The following is a 21,665-nucleotide window of genomic DNA, read 5'->3' on the forward strand; positions in this document are numbered from 1 at the left end:
TCGTTATGATACATGGAAAAAGTTTTCTGATACTTGCCTTGAGATCTCCAGTGTCATAGAGAGCATCATACACAAAGACCAAATACTTTTAAAATGCTTTTAAAAGTTCTTTTTAAAGTACTACTTTTAAAATAGAAAATTAAACAGTATTTCTAGCATTGTATGTATATAACTGTCTCTACAGGATCACACACTCTTTCTGAATATAAAGAGTAATATAAAAAGACTGGGTTTTGTTTGAAGAATGAAAGCACCTTTCTGCATAAACTCCTGGAGTATATTTTCTGGAATGAGCATTTTGATCTAGCAAGGATGGTGCACTAACTTCTGGCATGGAGAAAATTGCATGTGTTCTTCAAAACCTGTTTTCTCTGCAGATGAAAGAGAGATGTGAAACAGCCAGAGTGTTGTAAGTCAAGAATGAGGTACGTGTGTACAACACAGTCCTCGGGTGACTAGTAGAAGTGGTAAAATATATCAGTGAAATGAGAAAAAAAAATACAGTGTTCCCTTTTCTATATAATCTACCTCTTAACACCCCTCCGACTACTTTTTTTTTAACAAGGAGGAAAGAAATGTAGGCTTTCTTTTTTCTTCCTTAAAAAAGATCATTAGCAGGAGAGCCTGAAATATGTAATATGAATCATTATTACTGAGCAACTTGTATAGTGAGCTAGTCACAGACTCTGTCCTGTGCAAAAGTCAGTAATGCTGTTGGAAGGAGACTATAAACTGGAACACTACAAGAGCTGTAAATGGGTGAAGGTAAACCCAGATAAATGTTTTTCTATACTGTTTTAAAATATCCTTGTAAACACATAACACCTCTGATAGCTAAATCCTGTTCTGATTTAATTAGGACTTGGTAGTGTTGGCCGTAAGAACTATTCTCAACAGCATAATACTGTATTCTGCAGCTTGGAGAAAAGACAAAGAACTGGCACATTCACATATGGCGTCTGCGAAAAGGGTGGCACATCATCAGGGCCCCTCCCTTTGTCTCGTCAAGCAGACAAATACATCATGCTCACCAACAAGGAGGTGATCATTGGGGATGTGAAGATCAAAGGCAGCCTTGGCTGCAGTGACCATGAGAAGGTGCAGTTCAGGATCCTGAGATGAGAGTGAAAAGCAAACTCACAACCCTGGACTTCAGGAGAGCAGACTTTGGCCTCTTCAAAGATCTGCTTGGAAGAGGCCGATGGAATAAGGCGCTGGAGGAAAAAGAGGTCTAAGAAAGCTGGTTGATGTTAAAAGATGACTTCCACCAAGCTCAGGAGAGTTCCATCCCAACAAATACGAAGTGAGGCAAAAATTCTGGGAGTCCTGCATGAATGAACAAGGAGCTGCTAGACAAACTCGGTGACAAAAGAGAAGCATACATAGGGTGGAAGCAATGGTGGCTAATACAGAATCATTTTCCGAGCACCCAGGTGCAAAGCTAGGAAAAGCTAAAGCCCAAATGGAATTGAGTTTGCAATGCATGTCAAAAGCAAAAGTGTATAGAAGGACTTCCATAGAAACAAAGGTGACAAGAGGAAGACAAGGGAAAAATGTGGCCTGCGGCTGAATGGAGCAGGAGCCCTGATGACACAGGACATGGAAAATGCTGAGGTCCTGAATGCCTTCTTTGCCTCAGACTTTACTAGCAAGATCTGCCTTCAGTTATCCCAGGCCATGGAGACCAGGGGGAAAGTCTGGAGCAAGGAAAAGTTAATCCTTGGTGGGAGAGGATCAGGTTAAAGAACACTTTAAAAACTGGACATGGGTCCCAAAGGGATACACCTACAAGTGCTAAGGGAGCTGGCTGTTGTCATTGTGGGGTCACTCTCAGCTCTCTTTGAACAGTCATGATGACTGGGAGAGGTTCCTGGGCATTGGAAGAGAGCAAATGTCACTCCTACCTTCAAGAAGGGCAAGAAGGAGGACCCGTGGAACTACAGGCCAGTCAACCTGACTTCAATCCCTGGGAAGGTGACGGAGCAGCTAATCCTGGAAACCACTTCCAGGCACATGAAAGACAAGAAAGTCATCAGGAGTAGTCAGCAAGGCTTCTCCAAGGAGAAGTCATGCTTGACGAACTTGGTAAACTCCTACTATGGTAAACTTGATAATTTTCTACTGGACTGGTAGATGAAGGGAGAACAGTGAATATTTTCTGCCTGGACTTCAGGAAGGCCTTTAACACTTTCTCCCATAAGATCTTCATAGAGAAGCTGTTGATGTTTGGGCTGGATGTGCAGACAGTGACGTGGGCTGAAAACCAACTGAATAGCTGAGCCCAGAGGGTGGTGATCAGTGGCACAAAGTCTTGTCAGAGGCCATTAACTAGTGGTGTACCCCAGGGGTAACTACTGGGTCCAATCCTGTTCAACCTCTTCATTCATGATCGGGACAATGGGGCAGAGTGTACTGTCAGCAAGTGACACAAAACTGAGAGGAGTTGCTGATAAGCCAGAGGGTCATGCTGCCATCCAGGGAGACCTCAACAGGCTGGTGAAATGGGCTGACAGGAACCTCATGCAGTTCAACAAGGGGAAGTGCGAAGTGCTGTACATGGGGAGGAACAACCCCGTGTACCAATATATGCTGGGTGCTGACAAGCTGGAAAGCAGCTTGGCAGAAAAAGACCTGTGAGTACTGGTGGACACCAACTTGAACATTAGCCAGCAATGTGCTCTTGCTGTAAAAAAGCTAATGGTGTCGTGGGCTCCATTAGGTGAACTATTGCCTGCAGGTGAAGTGACATGGTTCTTCCCCTCTACTCAGCACTGATGAGATCATAACTGGAGTACTGTGTGGATCCTCAATGCAAGAGAGACATGGACATTGGAGAGAGTCCAGTGAAGGGCCGCAAAGATGATTAAGGGACTAGAACACTTCTGCCGTGAAGAAAGGCTGAGAGAGCTGGGACTGTTTAGCCTAGAGAAGAGAAGGCTCCAGGGGGAAGATCTTATCAATGTGCACAAACACGTAAAGGGAGCGTGCAAAGAGGATGGAGCCAGGCTCTTTGCAGTAGTCCCCAGTGATGGGATACAAGGTAATGGACACAAACCAAAACATAGGAGGTTCCCTCTGAACATCTGAAAACTATGAGGGTGACTGAGCACTGGCACAGGTTTCCCAGACAGGTTGTGGAGTCTCCATCACTGGAGATATTCAGGAATTGTCTGGACATGGTCTTGAGCAAGGGGCTTTAAGTGGCCCTGCTTGAGCAGTGGGGTTGGACCTCCAGAGGTCTCTTTCAACCTCAACCATTCTATGATTCTGTGATGCTGCTTTACACCAAAGGTAAGTTTTGAGGGGGAATAGTGTTGTAGCAGCATTTTTACAGAGGACTCAAAAATCTGTGTGCCTCTGGAAAAATGCCTAGAGCTAAAAGATTCTTTTCTCAGAGATTGTGATTAACCTGCTCTATTGTATTATTAATGCTATGCCAAATGCAGAATCCAGTATGTATTTTCATCTTCTGATTCATCTCGTTAAATTGTATATAACAGAAAATAAATTACAGGCACCTAAACAGACTTTTCAAGGGCAAATATAATATATTAGCACAGTGCCCAAGAAAGAGAAAAAATGAATCTTATTAAAAAACGTCATTCATTACAAAAAGGTAATATATAGTTTTGCTTAGATGGTACTGACATTTTACCCATGTGGAACCTTAAACAGTTCCCTATTAGACAAAATTACTTATGCTTTTTCTTGTAAAAGATCAGAGAAAAAAATAATAGCTTGTCACTCCAATAAAAAGCATTAGTTTGTTGGGAAAATTCCAGGCCAAGGCTGCTTTACCTTTGCTGCAGCAGAAGCTTCATGCTGAGACTAGAGGTGTCTGATTGACCCATCATCTCTGCTGGAAGCCTCTACTCCTCTGCTAGCCTTGACTTGTGCGACCTCAAAATAAGTGCTGATATTTTACAATTCATGACACAAAGGAAAAGGAAAAATGAAAATAGAATATATGATTAGGAATATAATTTTCAGTCACTACTGTCTCCTGAATGCTTTGACCCCTGGTACCAGCAGTTTGAAAGTATCTATATATTATGCTGGAATCCTTCTTCCTGTTAAAATAGACTAATGAGAATCTGGATTGAAGCCATTTTTTTTCCTCCTTAAATGGCATGCAAACTCAAAAGAAAAAAAAAAAAGTAAGTATCAAGTATGAATACTTGTCCTCCATCAGCCAACAGAGAATTTAATTAATATATTGCAAAGATCTTTATCAGGTGTGACAAAGCTCCATTATCACTACCGGAATGTTAGTGGATTTACATCAGTTTGTTACAGCTGAGTATCAGGTTGACTTTGAATAAACGTGCAAAACACAGAAGATGATTGCACAAAGTGCTGGAATTTTACTCTGTTTTAGAGTTAGGAAGATGCAAAGCCATTTAAAATCTGTAGTGAAATAAATCAATGAGTGTATTATATGTACTTTTCACTAATTCTCACACACAAAATAATGCTGTACTATCTTTTAAGAATTACTTTGTTTATAAGGTCTACATAATGTGTGGTAATTTTGTGGTACTGAGGTATTTCTTTAGAAAAAGATAATGCTAAGAATGTTACTGTTTCAGATAAACAAGTGGGTTCTCGATCATCAGCATATATGCAGACGTTTGAAGCGACTTCTCTGAAATAGCTGTTTCTGAATGATGGATGACTATGTACTTACTTAAAAAAAACCTTACTTTATAGTCACCCATGAAAGCTGGCCACTTGCCTTGAAATCTCCCTGGACTCATACTAAAAGGTTTGTAAAACATGAGCTTATAAAAACAAAATTAAAATTATGCCTCTTTCTGTATTCTATTTTGGTGAGTTCCAAGTTTTTCTCTTTCTGTTCAGAGTGGTCCTGACAGCATTAAAGATTCAGAGCTCAGGATCCAGTTCACAAGTGACATTACAGTCTATCTTACAGCTGCATACATGGAAAGATCAGAATTTGGAGTGCCTTTTCCCTTTAGTACCCAAATCCAGCTGAGGCATTATTAAAATTGTTGGGGTTTTTTTCTGTCTTTTTATTTCTTCCTTTTCTCTTTACCTTTAATATTGCCACCTGACTTGATGCTAAATAAGAAGAATTCTTGGGTCTTTATCAGAACGCGAAACAAATTGATAACCTATACTGAGGTGCTGTATACTGAGACAGTGTTTAAATCCCAGAGTGAAATTTCCTTCTATATAAACATATTATTTATATTTTATACAATTACATAACTCAAATCAATGTATGCCTGCATTACTAACTCTCTTTTGGAAACTAAAAATTATATATAAATATTATATCTGGTTTTTTATATATATATCTCAGTAACTTAGTTTTTTGCTGCTAATAAATTTGAAGAAGGCTGATTATCAATCCTGTTGTGAAGGATACTGTCCGTGGTCATCTTTTTTTTTCCATTTCCATGCACATTTTCGCTTTCAAAGGGAGAAAAAAACCCTAAATATTTTCCTTTGTTCCTTGTTGTACCTGTTATTCTGAATAAGCTATTATTCCAGAGGCTAAATAGAAATGCTGGTTCTAAGTATAATTGTGCTGAGGGCTTTTAATACCAGAGTGAAATACTAGACTGGAGCAAGAACCAGAAGCCAACATACATTTTCCTCTGTGGAGATACTTCAGATGCATTCAATGAATTCAATCAAAGTTAAGGATTCTTTCATTATTTAGTTTACTTTACCTTAATGCACCAATCTGAATTTATTTTTTTTTCTAGCTAGAAGTGGTTGTCTGGACTTCAATCTATTTTAGCTTAAAACCCCTTATTTTTCTCTGCTGGGAAATTTAATTAAAAATTGTTTATCCTTTCAGCCTTCACTACTAACTGTACCTACAAATTGAACTCCTTAATTACTTGCTATTTCCATCACTACAGATAAAATTTGAGACCACATCCCCCTATTTCTGAAGGGCTGATTATTGCTTAAAGGAGCTGATATTCATTTCAAGTCTGCTTCAGACATAGTTTTATATATTACTAAATATCTTGATAAAAGATCTATTCATCACAGTTATTACCTAAATTATTCTGGACCAATAAGTCTAGCACATGTTACTAAAACACACAAAAAAATTGTATTTTACTTTCTGTCTACCAGTTAGATCCTAAATTAAAGGATGTTGCTGTTGTTATCTATCTTAGCACTATTAGACAACCCTTTGCCTATTTGTATGCTCTGATTAAATTTCTTCCTGCCATAAGGGATTCCTCGCTTCATCACAGTTTCCAGAGGTCATTTAAGTTCCACTTATGTTCAGCTTTGCAACTTCCCTGTCCCTAGTGTCATATTCTTAATCTCCTGATATCTCAGAAAATATTAAACTTTAATGTACAATATAATGGTGATTCCCGGGGCCACGCCATGTATCTTGGTTAGGTTGACTAGGCAAAGCAATACCCAGGGCAGCAAACTACCAGGGGCAGCTGCTTTCCCTGGGTATATACTAGACTGACTGATGCTGCCAGGCAAGAATGAATGGTTTGAAGCATCATCCAGTGACAGCAGCAGTAGTCCGTCCCAGAGACATCAGTTATTACCATCTTGCCCAAAGGAGCAAGATGTCTTTTTTGAGCTCTCTGTTTACCTCCTGCTACCCAGGGTAATATCATTCCTTTGAATTTATGTCCTTTCCCATAGGAGCAACAGCCTGGGTCTGGGACTCACACCTTAGTACTCAGTGACTCTCCAAACTGCATTTTGCATTGATGTCCCATAAGCCCTGGGCTCTGTATGGCTGTCTCTGGGCTATGGCTAATAGATCATGTCATAACAATCTGTGCAAACTAACCCTCCATATCTCTGGACAATTATTAATACTATTTTCTCTCTCTTAAAATAGTGGAGCTCCTCCTTCTATCAGGCACTGAAAACTTAGTCTTCGCTCTGAGTTTAACTTCACATCAAATATTCTTGATTTCATGCACATCTCCACGCTTACATGTTGTAGTATTCTGTCTCTACTACTACAGAAAGTAGTAGACATAATGTTAAAAGAAAAAAATGTGTATTTTCCTTGGTTGGTTTGATATTTGTAAAAATCAGTCATTATTAATTTCACTGTTCTTTTTAATTATAATATTTTGCTTTACTCCTTTCTTCCTTCTGTTTTTTTTTTTCCTGCCTCCAGGTCTGTTTTCTCAAAATACAGATTTGAGGATTAAGTGTTGACTGTCTGCTGTGACCATGTGTAACAGAAAGTGCCAAAACTGATGTGCCAAAACTGTCTCTCCAAACCCCTCTGTAGTATCTAAATATTTTATATACCCTGTGCAGGCAACACAAAGCAATGTAAAGTACTTTCACTTGATGGTTGTAAATTATGAAACAGCTCCCAGTGTTCCTGAAACCCTAGGTGAAATCTAAGAACGCTTGCCAAGATGTGTCTTGTAAATAAATCAGCTCTACCTATATGAGGAGAACAGTTCAGACAGATGGCCATTTAGAATTCACTGTTTCACTAGGGAGGACAAAGACAAGAAAAAGGAGAAAAGACCATATTAGGGCAAATATTATGACAAAATATATAATTCTTCTTTCTTTAATGCACTATGAATTGAAAGTGTTAACTGAAAAAGGAAGATAGATATTCATAGTTATAATACTAAAAATTATGATAATAATTGAGGTGACATTTGATGTATTCATAGTAAAAAGATGATAAATAGGCATTGTTGGATTCTTTGTAACAAAGCCAACCCATATGCAGAAGTGGTCTCCAGATGATACTATAAAATCTTTCAGTAGACTGGCAATCTACTTACAGCAACTTCTTGCCTACCCATATTGGGTGAGGTCTTACATCCTGTACTGATTTAAGAGCTAGGATACATAAAACTTACATTCCCTGAAAGACCTGAGCCAAAATGACTTCTCATTCTCTTACCACATATTCTTATGAATGCAGAGGCTGCCATCTGATTTGGGAACTCCACTTCAAAAAGAATTTTTCAGTTTATGGAGTAATTGCATTTAAATTCCCAAATCATCCACATAACCCAAAGAGGAATGAAAACAGCTGATTTGAAGTAGATCTATTTAAAGGAAGGAACCCAAATTCCTGGACATTTTTGTCCAGGTTTCCTTATTAGGTGTGGTATATATGGCAGAAGTTGTTCCAGTTCTTCATATAAAATATACTATAAAAGTTATTATTTGCTAAGTCATGTCCTGTCAGGCTGACTTCCCATACCATTTGTGGTGGGTTGACCCCGGCTGGATGCCAGGTGCCCACCAAAGCCATTCTATCACTCCCCCTCCTCAGCTGGACAGGGGAGGGAAAATAAAACAAAGGGCTTGTGGGTCAAGATAAGGACAGGAGAGATCAAATCACCAATTACCGTCACAGGCAAAACAGACTCAACCTGGGAAAATTAACTCAATTTATTGCAAATCAACCAGAGTAGGGCAATGAGAAATAAAACCAAATCTCAGAACACCTTCCCTCCACCCATCCCTTCTTCCCAGGCACAACTTCACTCCCGGATTCTCTACCACCCCCCCCCAGCAACACAGGGGGACGGGGAATGGGGTTTACGGTCAGTTCATCACACATTACCTCTGCTGCTTCATCCTCCTCAGGGGCAGGACTCATCACACTCTTCCCTGCTCCAGCATGGGGTCCCACCCACGGGAGACAGTCCTCCACAAACTTCTCCAATGTGGGTCCTTCCCACGGGCTGCAGTTCTTCACGCACTGCTCCAGTATGGGTCCCTTCCATGGCGTGCAGTCCTTCACGAGCCCACTGCTCCAGCGTGGGTTCCCCACAGGGTCACAAGTCCTGCCAGAAAACCTGCTCCGTGGGCTCCTCTCTCCACAGATCCGCAGGTCCTGCCAGGAGCCTGCTCCAGTGCAGGCTTCCCACGGGGTCACAGCCTCCTTTGGGCATCCGCCTGCTCCGGTGTGGGGTCCTCCCCGGGCTGCAGGTGGAGATCTGCTCCACCATGGACCTCCATGGACTGCAGGGGGACAGCCTGCCTCACCATGGTCTTCCCCACGGGCTGCCGGGGAATCTCTGCTCCGGCACCTGGAGCACCTCCTCCCCTCCTTCTTCACTGACCTGGGGGCCTGCAGGGTTGTTTCTCTTACATGTTCTCACTCTCTCTCTGGCTGCCATTTCTGTCCATCCCAGCAACTTTTTTTCCTTCTTAAAAATGTTATCACAGAGGCGTTACCACTATTGCTGATGGGCTCGGCCTTGGCTGGCAGCTGGTGCGTCTTAGAGCCGGCTGGTATTGGCTCTGTCAGACACAGGGGAAGCTTCCAGCAGCTTCTTACAGAAGCCAATCTCTGTAACCCCCCCTGCTACCAAAACCTTGCCACACAAAGCCAATACACCATTTTTTTAGGAGGTTATTGATTTTCTCTGCAACATCTTTCCAGCTGGTAGCTCACCAAAGAGGGAGTAATAATCGAATCCAGAGGGCTCTTCTTTCCACTAAAACTGCACCAAGATAATTTTTGCCTGTATCTGCCTGGCTCGGCGTATTATTAGAACTCATGGTGCTCCATATTCTTAGAGCGCATGTCTGTTACCACAGCTTGCCCAAGGACTAGAACTTTTTTTCAGAGATGCATTTGGAGAAGAGTTCCAGAAAATGCTAGGACATTTGGACTCACAAGTCTACTTACTCAATGCAACCTGTGTTCCCAAGTTGTCTGGCTGAACCTGAAAGCCCTACTGTTGTCGCAGTGTTGGCTTGTACTGCACAGACCATAGCATTCCTATCAGCTCCTCTCCTTTCATAAAATCAGAATCATTCATTCATACTTATTCACTAATGTTCTGGCTACCTCTCATGAAAATATGTAACAAAATACACTTAGGATCTGAATTATACCCCTTCAATCAAAGTGTGTTTCACTGTAACAGTGTTACATCACTGGAGTTATTTTTCAGAGCAGTATAATGACCGCGTAATCAGTGGAAGTTGTATAAAAAATTAGCACAGACTATATTTTCCAACTGCTCTTTAGAAATAGACAAGGAATAAGAAGTATAAACTTAAGAATAAAAAAAAAACCCTAACAAAGTAGCTAATTCACTTCCAAGAACCACGAATGAAACTGTGGAAATGTAGTTTTATGGACTAGCCATAACTCTATAGGACTTACATTTTCTGCAGTTGCTACACAAGGTTAATATTTCTTTTGGGGATAACTGCATAGAATTTATTATTATTATTATTATTATTTTTACTTTTGTGTTTCACACATATCTTTAATTTTTGTTGTTAAAAGCGATTGTTTCTTGTGAACCCTTTTGTCTCTCACAGAGAAATATTATGTAGACATATATAGCATATCTATTGTATGGCTTATAATCAGTCCTTCTAGTAAGTACCTAGAGCCAGAAAAGTAATAGAGGCCTGTGGTTCCCCTTGACAGGGGCTTTCTTGATTTATGTCAGAATTGGACCTTTTTCTCTTCATTCCCTCTCTGCCTTCTTAATTCTGATGAAACAATCTGTGGCAGAAAAAAATCTCCCAAACTTGTGATGCCAATGTTTAGTTGACTTCTGCTATTTTTTTCCATCCATACACATATACACGTATGCATGTATGTATATGTACATCTATATACGGAAGTAAAATATTTTACATGTTTTTTTCCATAACACTAAATACCACACTAAATATGCAGGGGTTCTTTGAATCTACATATTTAAATATTTCCATTTTTTAAATTTATGAAATATTGTGGCATCAGATAAGTAACTTGAAAGCAATTAACACAAGATATTGATATAGGATGATTAATGTAGCAATTAGTATAGGATATGAATGTTTAGTTCTAAAGTATTAAAATATGAAATTGGAATTTTCAAAGCAGCACACTTAACATACAAATAAGTATGTCATCATCTCCTTTGTGAGGTTACATCCTTCTCCCTAATGGAAACAATAAGTTCCAAAGAAAAAAGACATTATTTATGTCAAAGTTGTCTTTAACATCCTAAATATTCTGTCTTTCTGAAACAGTGCACTAATTATGTAATAGTATGTCCCAAAGCCCACCTTCCATCACATCAGTGTTCCCATCCTATAGAATGAATGAATCGTTCAGAAACAAAAGAAATCTCTCAGTTTTTAAGGGACAGATGAATGTCATGTCTCTTGATGGCACTTTGAAAGAGAGCTGAGAGCAGCAGCCACCCTTAGTTATGTAAATTCTAAAGAGTCCTTTTATCTGACTGATACATGCAGTGAAGTGTTATAAGGAATGTTGGCTCCATTTCAAAATGCAGCCCAAAACGTGGTTGGATGTTGGTCAGACACCACGTATCCCGAGGCTACTCACTGTTCATATATACAATTCATTATCATCACTACCCCAACCCAAAAAACAAAACAGAAGAAAAACTTCACAGGGAAAAAAACCAAGAGAGGTGGTTAATGTAACAAACAAAAGGTTTTTTTTTCTTAGGATTAGCTTTGTTTGCAGAGAATGTCTCCAAACTCTGGGATGTCGGAAATAATCTGGGTATAACAAAAGGCTTCCAGCCTTGGTTTTCTGTTCATCAGACTTCCTGTTTATCTTCAAATTAGAAAGACTCTGAAATGCTGCACTTTCTTATCTTTAACTTGTAAACTTTGGTCTTGTCATAGTGCTCAATTATTTCTTACAGTAAAATCCTATTAATTACAGTATCCTAGTGAGTACCCAGTATCTTTCCTAAGTAAGTGTCCATCATCAAAACAGCTTGAAAAGACATGAAATGAAATAAAACACTGTCATGAGTTAAGATTATATCCACTGCATTACATTTTTATTTCTTTAACTTTTCTATAATCTTATATATATATATATATATATATATTATTTATTTTCTCTTTTTAGTTAAACTTTGATTATGGTTTGAAGACCTCCCTGAATTATCTCTGCGCTCTTTCTTGTCTATGCTTTACAACATTTCCCTTCTATGCATTTGCTGTTTTTTCACCTGCATTACAATGTATAATTTCTTTGTCAGAATCCTAGCTAGTCACATTTAAGATTATTTCTTTCTAAATATTTCCTCAATTATGTTTCTGTCTACACTTATGATCTTGCTTTCTATCATTTTCCTTTTCACTTCACTATTAATGGCAGACTAAACTAACAACATATGTCAATAAATGCTATCTTCACTCCCAGCTATTCGAAAAGTTCTATATCACTATCTTTGGCTCTTCTGCTCTCTCCCAACTGTTTCTCTTTATCTGTATTTAAAATTTTAAGTCTTTTGGCAACAACATTTTATTTACTACTGTAATCATAGATACTTGGAACTTTGTTAGTACTTAATGACATTCAAAATTATCATTATTTACAAAATCAGAGAGGGGGTTGTACTTTTTTTTTCTTTTTTTCTACCTAAGCAAATGAAAATGTGAATAAGAACACACTGTGCACAAAACACTGCAGTTCTCCCCTTTTTCAGGACAAACTTCTGGTTTTGTTTATCTCTGTCTATAGTTTTAAGGCCATTTCCATTGTGCAAAAAAGAGTTCTAATCCTAGTTATGTAGATTAATATTTCCATGAAATAGTATAAAATTCTAAATTAAAAGGCAATTACATTTCATCTGCTAAATTAATTTCATTTGACAATTTTATATTTTTTATATATAGATATATTGGCATTACACTCTCTTTCTCTGGTAATCAAGCCTGATTAGAAAAATTTTTAGTTTATAGTGTTTTCTACAATGTGTTCTTTAAATTTCTGTTGCCCTCTAAATTTTTTATTGGTTTTATCACCTTTTATATTTTTAGCAGTTAAAAGTTAAATTTTAAGTTGGTAACATTGAGAATTTCTTCCACTTGCCTTTGTTATTGGGTTTTCTTTTGTGAAAACTGCTTTTTCCTACTTCATTGGTAGCTTTTAATGTTATTTTAAAATAATTTAGAAGTAAAGTCAACAAAAATTGTATCAAGATATCTATTTATTGGTAATGGATATCCAATAACTATGTAATTTTTTTTATTATTTCCTACCAGGTATCTCACTTGCATGTATTCCCACTGCCATTAGTATGACTGTAAGTAGATACCTCCAATACCATAGCATTTTGTAGCTGTCGTGGTTAACAGCAGGCATGAATGTGTGGTGGCAGACAACTTTTTACTGCAGATGAGTACTTAGGATTCATAGTATAACCCCAGCTGATGCTATGCTGCTGCCTCACATCGGCTTTTCTCAGTCCCATTCTCACTGCTATTGTCACTGGCAGTAGAGAGATTAAAGCTGACCCATCTTAAAGCCATGCCTTTGGCTGCAATTATAGATATGTCCTTTTTCCTATGAAGCTGTACATCTGCAGAGCACTGTAGAGGTACTTTAGCTCCTCGTATTCCCATGCCGATAGAGAGACTCAAGGAAGAGATAGTCAGCTGTGCATGTACATAAGTTAAAATTTAAACAAGTTGTTCAATTTATCACTGTACATATATGGTATAAAGATGTCATGCAGAACGTGTCGAACAAGAAAGCAAATTTCTTTGAACTCTGGATCTCCCCAGTATAATCTAGTTTTTACATTACATATTCAATTATTTCCTGAAATTTACTACATGCCATTTTTAGCAATTCTGTTTTTTCTTTTTATCTCATCTTTGTGTTGTCATAATGTCTTTCATTGAGTTGTACAGATGGAATTACAAAGGAACTGAGTAAATCATTCTGATTCTGTAAATCATCTAAACTCATTTCTACTGAGGCTCTGCAAGTTGTTCTTGTTTTTATTCATACAAGAATTATATTTTCTAGTGGAATGCAGTTAGTATGTAAGATTTGAGTGTATTTTATTGACGTCAGGGAAAAAAAGACTTCTATATTGAAACACGAATACTGTTGATTTGTTTTGCATTTTGCAAAAACTACGTTAATATAGATATATAAAATGACTAAAACCCAAGTTCTCTCTTTACTGAAATGCTATGTTTGTAGTATTATACTAGCAGGGAGTCATCCAGATAGGCACAAGTACTTTCAACCCACTCAAATTTAGGCAATCACCTGAGCTAGGAATGTTGTCCCTAGGTTTCTTCCATAGGTAATGAAGACAGCTAGACCTTCTAGGGGACAGTCCAACCTGCTTAAGATTTGAACCATCCTTCTTAGGGTACCCCTCTCTCTGCCTTAATTATAGAAAATAAGTAAATAGGGAACCTCAAGTGATAGCCCTCCTACTTTAGTTACCTTTGGGCTATGTCAAAGTCCAGTGGAATGTATGTATGTATGTATGTAAAAACAAAGTACATGGCATGTTAAGATTTTTATTCCCCATCCCAATTTTTTTTATCACTTGTACCTGATAAAGAATTTCTGACTTGCTGATACAGAAGCACATGGAGAGAGAGAACTTAATCTGTCATTTCTTCATCAACTGTTGTATTGGGAACAGAGGCACAAGCCAAAAAAAGTTCCTTTAGAGGGTATCAAAATACAGAGCCTGGGCATTTCTATCAAAATTTGCATAACAGAGTGATTTCATAATGCAGACCCCATCTGGACCTGAATCTAGGTTTTCTGCCAAATGAGCACCTTGGCAAGGGTACGAGTTGTTAATTTTATGGTATCACATGTTTATTAAATATTGAGCATGTAGCACTGTGAATTTATGTCAGGCTTTACAAATAGATAATAAAATACAGTGCCACTCTGCCCCCCCCTTCTGTGATGAGATTGTAAATGACAAAACAGGACGTGGGATATTATTTCAGCAATGAAAGAAGTGAGGAGATAATGAAGAAAGGAAAGGTGCAAAAGGATAGAGCTTTATTTCAATGAACTCTATTTGAAGGGAAAAAAGTATTAATCTTGGAAGGAAAAAGAATTAGACTTTCCAAACTGCATCATGAGAGGAGGCATGGAAGTTAATTTGGGAAGAAAAAATATCAGGTGCACAGAGAAGAGAACAGGGAAAGAGAATTTATCTAAAACATCTGTCTCTGTATCTCCAGATCAATTAATATAATGAGATCTTTCTCAAACTCCTTCATTAGCTTCAATTTGGGTTATTGTAAATAATATTGGTTCATTTAAGAAGTCAGTTTACTAATAATTAATGTTTTTTACATATTTATAAACATGTTGAACAGCATATGATCGAAGCCAGGTCATCAACACTGACTTCTCTCCTTCATTTCCTACCTCCTATTTGGTTATTAATCAATTAAAATATCTTCTATTTTCTCCTTGACAACTCAAATTTCATAATATGAATTGAAAAAGCAAAATAGGTTAACTGCATTGTGCTTCACCACATGCTCATTCACTGACAAAGAACTCTGCTAAATTTATTAAATATGACTTCCTGTTACCAGAACCAGACTGACTTTCTTTTCTGGGAGAGAGAGATGTAGATATAACAAAATATGAAGAAGGCTGACACAGTCAGAAGTATAAGAGAAGAAAATAGCTCTGGAAAAGACATTTTGGATTCTCAGAAAGGAAAGATGAGAGGCCAGAAAGGATATGGCTGGATATCTGTCTTAGTACTATGAAAGTACTACAGGGTCTGAGCATTCAGTCTGTTTAAGGTTGGTAAAACAAAACTCTGTATCAGCCTCCTGTATCAGCTGTCAGAGAGAGATCTGGGTAGTTGAGGAGGCATAAAATTCTTTCACCCATTGATAAAAGTTTCTCTCGGCTAGCTAAAGGTGGTTTTTTATGCAGTAAACCTCAGAGTTTGTTGGGTTCTGTTTGGAGGGGGTTTTGTGGGTTTTTTAACTTTAAAAAGTGTGGATGTACCGTAAGAGGCTTTCTTAAAAATCTCTCCTTGCATGCACAACTAATTTATACTAAGCAGAAGAATTTGGAATAAGTAGGAAAACAACAGTTTATTCCATGGTAACAATTTCTATCTGTTCTTCCCAGAAGATAAGGATTTAGGAGAAACAAAAACAATCTAGAAATTTTCACTTTAATTTTCATTAAATGAAATTGAAAAAATTAGGAGTACAAAGATAAAGAATGGTCACTGTATGACTGTATAGGAAAGTCATTTAAGACTGCAAATACTGTACTTTGAATTGGAGCATATCCGACAAGGAAATTTTAAAATATCTAAGTATAGTCAGCTTTTTGTCACTTCCAATTAAATATGATTTAAAAGAAGTAATAATATGCATGGTGATCCTTTTTCCGCAGTAAAACTGTACTTCATTGATAGTACAAACCTGTGTGTTTACTGATACCTGGTAGGGTTTTTTGTTTGTTTGTTTGTTTGTTTTTAAGATTTAAAATGCTTAGTGGTTTCTCTGTGTATACTTATTATGAGGAATATATACCTCCTAATGAAGTAGGACTGAAACTCAGCTCAGTGCTTTATTGACTGTAATATTTAAACAGATGCATTCATATAAAACCAACTGTTTAACCTGGGCATAACAATCTATAACAGCATAACTACCCTGTTTCTTTATATTAAATCTACTTAAGATGAAATGGTACTTCATCTTTCACTATTTTTGTCCATTATCTTCAATATATGAGTCAGCATTGAGCTGAAACATTTTTCTATATACCATGTTCTGTAAGGTATGATGGGTAAGGAAAAGCCAAGGTATCCAGCATGTGTTAATATAAATCCTGGTAGCCATTTTGTAAACATACGGATTGTCATGGCTGTGTGTTGTGTTTGCTTATAGGCAAGATCACCTGAATACGTAGTGCCAAGTCAAAGATTTTTCTGACTAAGACAGGTTTTTATGTAACTTCAGAAGATTAACTGTTAAACTGCCCCATCAGTATTGTGGCAAATAAACAGATAAATATTGCTGTCCACAGGATGATGCAATTCAATGAATACAGGATTTTTAAAGAACCTAGCAACACAGAGAGATAATTAAACTACTTTTTTTTTTTTTTTTTTTTTTTTTTTAATAGACTCATAGAATCATTTAGGTTGGAAAAGACCTTCCATTGAGTTCAACCATTAACCTAGCACTGCCAAGTCCACCACTAAACCATGTCCCTAAGCACCACATCTACACGGCCTTTAAATACCTCCAGGGATGGTGGCTCAACCACTTCCCTGGGCAGCCTGTTCCAATGCTTGATAACCCTTTCAGTGAAGAAATTTTTCCTAATATCCAGTCTAAACCTCCCCTGGCACAATTTGAGGCCATTTTCTCTCATTCTGTCACTTGTTACTTGGGAGAAGAGACCAAGCCCCACCTCACTACAACCTCCTTTCAGGTAGTTGTAGAGAGCGATAGAGTTTCCCCTCAGCCTCCTTTTCTCCAGGCTAAACAACCCCAGTTCCCTCAACCACTCCGTATAAGACTTGGGCTCTAGACCCTTCACCAGCTCTGTTGCCCTTCTTTGGACGCGCTCCAGCAGGAGCTTCTGTTCTTACAATAACAATAACAAAAAAGTCACTTTTGTCACTGACTTAAAAGTCTTGAGAAAACTGGCATCTTTTTAAATTTTTTTTTCTCTTCACATTGCTTAGCAGATCAGATATTTGAATACTGATAGGTAGTTGATGAAGTGGGTAGATAAAAAATTTGTATATAGATATATTATTTTTTTCTTATTGTCGTGGTTTAACCCCAGCCAGCAACTAAGCACCACGCAGCCGCTCACCCACTCCCCCCCCACCCAGTGGGATGGGGGAGAAAATCGGGAAAAGAAGTAAAACTCATGGGTTGAGATAAGAAGAGAAACGAAGAACAGAAGAAACTAATAAGGATAATGATAACTCTAATAAATTTACAACAGTAATAATAAAAGAATTGGAATATACAAATGATGCACAGTGTGATTGCTCACCACTCACCGATCGACGCCCAGTTAATCCCTGACTGGAGATCCCCCGCCCCCACCCCACCCAGTTTATATACTAGATGTGACATCACATGGTATGGAATACCCTGTTGGCCAGTTTGGGTCAGCTGCCCTGGCTGTGTCCCATCCCAACTTCTTGTGCCCCTCCAGCTTTCTTGCTGGCTGGGCTTGAGAAGCTGAAAAATCCTTGACTTTAGAGTAAACATTACTTAGCAACAACTGAAAACATCAGTGTTGTCAACATTCTTCTCATACTGAACTCAAAACATAACACTGTACCATCTACTAGGAAGACAATCAACTCTATCCCAGCTGAAACCAGCACACTTATGCACTAATCCGTATTTTAGCAAAGTTATTCCATACAAATTCAATGAGTTTAAGAAATTTAATAAGTGATCTTTCAGCCAAATATAAATATTTGACAGCTTTATTAGATATAAATCCTTTTTCTTCTACTACACTTAACCTTTTTATATAGCTTATGTTGCTTACTGCAAAAATAATGGACTGCTGAAGATTAAACAAACATATCCCAGGGAGTGTAATGACATTCCATGTGTAAAGTGAAAGGTGCCAGCTAGGCAACTTTTGAAAACAGAAGTCCCCAAATGAAACTCTCTGTAGGAGAAACCACACAGAAATAGGCACAAGGCAAGTTTTTCAACATCGCACAATCAGCGCTCTTCCACTCTGGCATTTAGGAACCCTTCCTATCGCTGAAAGAATAACACAGTCTTAATACATATTACTTCCTTGGCTGTTATGCTAAAACTGCATCTAGTAGTAATTGGACTGAGAGTGTAAATTTTTATAAATGACACACCACCACACAGCCATTATGAATAATGTAAGGTGCCTAATTGCTTAAGCTGAACTGACTCCAATGTCCTGCGAGGCAGAGGAAGGTCCTGTATTTCTTTACCAACACCTGAAATGTCTAATCTCTCTCCCACTGCATGTGTTGGGCATGTCTAGGATATACACGTGTATAATTTTTTTACTGATTCCATCACAAAAACTGTATTCTAAAGGGGTTTTCTAATGTTAAGTCATGCAATCTGAAAGTTAGTGTGACAAAGGCAGTTTAATCTGAGTGGGAGTTTGTCACTGAAATGAACTTGTTCAATTCATAGGATCTAAGATGACGTCTATAAAATAAAGAGACAATGAGGACAGTCATAGAACAACTACATTTCAGAAAATGAAAGCCACCAAGCAGATCAGTCCCAATATGTAATTCCCTGTTTATTGCACTCTGTATATTTTAAATTAATAATTATTTACTTTTTTAGCAACACTTGTTGGTCTCTGATACCTATTGAAGTAACCTGATGTCAGAGCTGCCAACTGTTACAAAGATACGTCAAAGTAAAACTCTTTCAGAAATAGTGGTTTCACTCTTCCACAGAGAAAGCCAATAACATGATTTAAAAATAGAAAGATAAAAATTAAAAAGGAAAACTCATAGAGATGAGATCTGAAAGAAACTGGATGGGCTGGTCCTTCTTAAGGTACTAAGGGGTTACTGTGTCTTGCATTCATACTTTAATGATAAGATTAATAGAAATATCAATAGCTGCGCAGTGAGAAGGATAAGATTAACTTCATCTGCCTAATTGTCTAGGCTGATTACTTGGACCCCTTCCATCATCAAAGGAAAGAGACAGACATTTCCAAAGGAATTCTTGCCATCTGCTTAGGACAGGGTGACTCAACCCTTGCAGTGCCTCTGTCTTTCCAGTCACTGCAGGGGACACCAGAATTGTTTGCTTATGTTAGGCATTCACTTTAATGCATTCATAGTTGCTGTGGAAGTTATTGACTGTTTTGCATAAAATTGAAGAGATTCATGGGGCGTTTAGTCTAACTACACTAGGATTTCAGGAAGGAATATCCACACATAGAGCACATTTGTACCAGTGAGACGGAGAAGACATTTCTTGTGTACTGGTTTTGGTTGAGATAGAGTTACTTTTCTTCATAGTAGTTTGGATTTGTGACCAAAACAGTGTCGACAGCACAGGGATGTTTTCCTTATTGCTGAACAGTGCTTACACAGCATCAAGTACTTTTGTATTTCTCACCCCACCCCACCAGCGAGTAGGCTGGGGGTGCACAAGAGTTTGGAAGAGGACAGAGCCAGGACAGCTGACCCCAACTGAGCAAAGGGATGTCCCATGCCATAGGATGTCATGCTCAGCAATAAAAACTGGGGGAAGAAGGAGCGGGGCGGGAATGTTCAGAATTATGGCATTTGTCTTCCCAAGTCACCATTACAAGGGATGGAGCCCTGCTTTCCTGGAGATGGCTAAACGTGCCTGCCAATGGGAAGTAGAGAATGAATTCCTTATTTTGCTTTGCTTGTGGATGCAGCTTTTATTTCACCTATTAAACTGTCTTTATCTCAGTGCACAAGTTTTCTCACTTTTACACTGCTGGTTCTCTTCCCATCCCTCTGTAGGGGGAATGAACAAGCGGCTGTGTGGGGCTGAGCTGCCTACCAGGCTTAAGCCATGACATTTTGGAACATAAATTAGGAATATTACAAAGTGGTCCAATGTCTTTACTGCTTGTCTTCTAAACAGCTGGGATTACTTGTAAAGCCAGTCTCTGTGTATGTATTAGACAATGATAAAAGAGGAGGAGTTTACTAGCAGCAGCTGATGGATAGATAGACAGGTAATATACGGGGAGAAGACAATACAATCATTGGCTACTATATAGCAATCACTAGATAATAGTTACTTACATGAAGAAGGGTTGTTTTCATTCTGTGCTGAGACCAAATCCAGATTGAAAAAGGTGAATGATAATGGTGTGTGGGAGGTGGCTGAAGGCTAGAGCAAAGTTACTTTCTCAAATACTTTTATGTGCAATTGAAAGGTTATGGAAAAGGTCAAAATGGTATGGGTATCAGGTTTAAGATGAGGTTTTATAAGAAGGTAGCAGTAAATTAATTGGCATGTTTTAGAGACCTGAGGAATGTAACTTGGAAACAAATGGAGAGGAAACATCAATTTTAACTAAGTTTCTAATTAAAAAGGATGAACAGAAATATTAAGCATCTCTGACATGCTTAACAAATGTTATAAACATAGTTTTATGGGTTCATTTAAGTAATCTATTTAATCTCTAAAATACTAGTAATAATAACAGTAATAAAAGGTATGCCATATATTTTCATTAACCTGCTCTATTTCTAAATGATTCCACTAAAGAAGTACTTATTATTTTCTGCAATAAATACACCCACATACAAATGTAGATAGACAGATAGATAAATAGATAGAAAAATTGATCTTAGACAAACTAACAGCAGCCTGCTTACAATATTTCTCTTCAGAAGAAAAATAGGTTTTACTTTCTTTGGAACTGCTAACAAAAAGTTTCACTCACAGCTTTCATCTTCACTTCACACCCCAGTGCTGATCTGGGACTTCCCACAAAAAAAGGATTTTCCAGCAGATGAAAGACCTTGATGTATGTAACAGATATCCATACTAACTTCTAATGGAACAATATTCACATATCATTATGCAGACTGCTGCTAAACAAGGTATTTCCCTATTTTCTGCATGTCAGATTTCCTATGTACAGTGTCTTTCAGCATATTCCAAGCTTAATCTAATGTCACTTCAGTGTCCATGGCCCTTGCAGTTCTTGGCACTCTGGCTCAATCTGGCAATTGGTACAAAGGGTGATGCTGAGCTCTTACGAGAACTGGAATTGTAGCACATAAAACCTGTCTAAGTTAGGAGTCACAATTATCCATTGGATCTCAGGTGTATTCATTCTCTACTGAATAAAACCAGATTCTTGTGCATGATCAAGAGGCAAAAGACTCGTAAGATTATAAAACTCTCTGATG

The sequence above is a fragment of the Aquila chrysaetos genome, chromosome 4 (assembly GCF_900496995.4).
Source record: "Aquila chrysaetos chrysaetos chromosome 4, bAquChr1.4, whole genome shotgun sequence".
Taxonomy (NCBI): domain Eukaryota; kingdom Metazoa; phylum Chordata; class Aves; order Accipitriformes; family Accipitridae; genus Aquila; species Aquila chrysaetos.